Source organism: Malus domestica, chromosome 11, assembly GCF_042453785.1.
Source record: "Malus domestica chromosome 11, GDT2T_hap1".
NCBI classification, from domain to species: domain Eukaryota; kingdom Viridiplantae; phylum Streptophyta; class Magnoliopsida; order Rosales; family Rosaceae; genus Malus; species Malus domestica.
Genome location: NC_091671.1, coordinates 12,737,707 through 12,739,903, shown reverse-complemented (window position 1 = coordinate 12,739,903; position 2,197 = coordinate 12,737,707).

Below are 2,197 nucleotides of genomic sequence, written 5' to 3'. Positions count from 1 at the left end.
GGATTCCTACACACGAGCAGCGGGCAATGATCCCTCAACCAAGTCAAAAGTGCCCAAAATAGGTAACAATTCAAAACCTATTTCATCCATCCTCGTCAAATCCTTTCCATAAGGTAACTCCAAAATCTTTCCCTTTTTATTATACTAATTAGTTAATCAATTAGGCAATTATTCTATTAATTGGCTAATTAATTAGTTAATTATTCAATTATGCCCAATTAAACACAAATCAAGAACCTAGTCCACAAAGAGAGCCAAGTGGTCGGTCCTCTCTCACCTAAGGAGGCTGGCCACACCCCTATAAAAGCCCTCTCATTCTCTCCAAAATCCAATTCCAATTCTCTTGCAAAATTCTCAAAATTCTCCAAACATTTTTCCCTTAAAATTCTAACTTTGGTCTTGGAGGTTCTTCGGCCAAAGCCCCCCTTCATCGTGAGCGCGTGAGGCTCTTGGCCTTGACCTAATGTGTTATTGGTTTTGTAGGTGCAATTTTGTCAGAGATCAAGGAAGAAAAAATTTGCATCCATAACCAACAAACAAAACCCATGCTAACACTAGGTTCTGATACCACTTGTTGGACTTTTATGCGTAATCAGAAGCGAGTTCCAACAAAGTGCCAAGTTTAATGTTGTAGGCGAAAACGAAGAATTTCAACCTTTAGATTTTATAAGCGAAAGAATTCAATGATGTTGAGGCTCCCAAGTGTTTTCCCTCTACCAATATCTACACGCATGAATCTCTGATTCGTGAATCAGGAAGACGACGATATGCTAATATCTTCTCCTCAGGTGATGCGGCAGCAAAGGGAGTGGGTGTTGTGGTTTATTTTTCAATATCTCTGAATTGAAAAACCTAATTCCCTTTTATCTAATTTCTCCTTGCGAATTTTGAATTGTATTCTCACATTAGGTCTAAAGACTCCCTAGGCTTATATAGAGAACAATTCCATAAACCAGTAGGATTACAAATTAATCCTCCACCACACATATGTACCGCAAGCCCTTGGAGACCTTTAATTGGGCTTGCCGGACCTCCTTTGTCACTGGGCTTTCGCCCAGTTCACTATTATTTTCTTTATTTAATTAATTTGATATTTTCTTCAGGATGGACTTCCTTTTTTTATTTTAGTTCAAATAACTAACAATAGTAAGCCCAAACAATTTATATCAAATTTAGTCTTCACCAATGTTACCATTCGATATTATTCTATTGTGTGTGACCTTGTAGATTCCAACTAAAGTTAGCAGTGGCTAATTTGATTAATCTAATTTTACATAATTAGAAACCATTCTAATTCAACCTTGTAGGAATATTCACAAACTGAATAGTAACATCTAGCAATGGCCTACGGCTACCAAGATTAGTTAGGATATGTTTGAATTCATACAACACATATTTTGAACCTAAGTTATGGTTACAATGAAATTCAGTTCCTCTGTATACTATATTCAGATCATATATTTCAGAGCATGAAACTATTATCAAACTTTTATAAATATGATTACCTTGATGTAAGACTTCTAGAGATAGATCGTTAAGGGCTACATGATTATTTACCTTCATGATTTCCTAAAAGGTGACAAATTCCTTGTTCTACATTCATATATCTCCGCATTAATGCACATGATCTCAAACCTCTCACTATACTATAAGGCTCCACGAGCTTCAAGGTGAGGCCAAAGATCATATTCATCAACACAAGATCACTAATGATGTCTCAGGTCTAAGAACTAGTTGCATCCATAACCCAAAAGTGTTGTATGATTGGCAAGTAGATAATCTTTCATTTGTACACTTCTATGGTTGGTCAATGTTTAGTGAACTTGATCTCATAAATGATTACCTTTATGTCTATTTCATGTCATTATGTGCTTACTATGAGACGCACTACTGAATATGATATAAAATCAACCTTTACGGGTGATCGATAGTGCATTCAATCACCCTATGGCTAGGAACATAATTTAGAACTTAAGATCTGTAGGGTACATATCTCAAGATTGAAACTTCTTCGCGATCCTGTCTCTACAATTTAACGTAATTCTTTGACTCATCCTAATCAATAACGAACTTCCTAATCCGCTATTAGGTTATGTGCTCGATTAACGGATGTTCTCACTTGCCTTTGTCATCAATGACTTGACATTGGGTTGCCACAAATAACCAATTACATGTTGCCAAGTCAATTGCTTTTCGA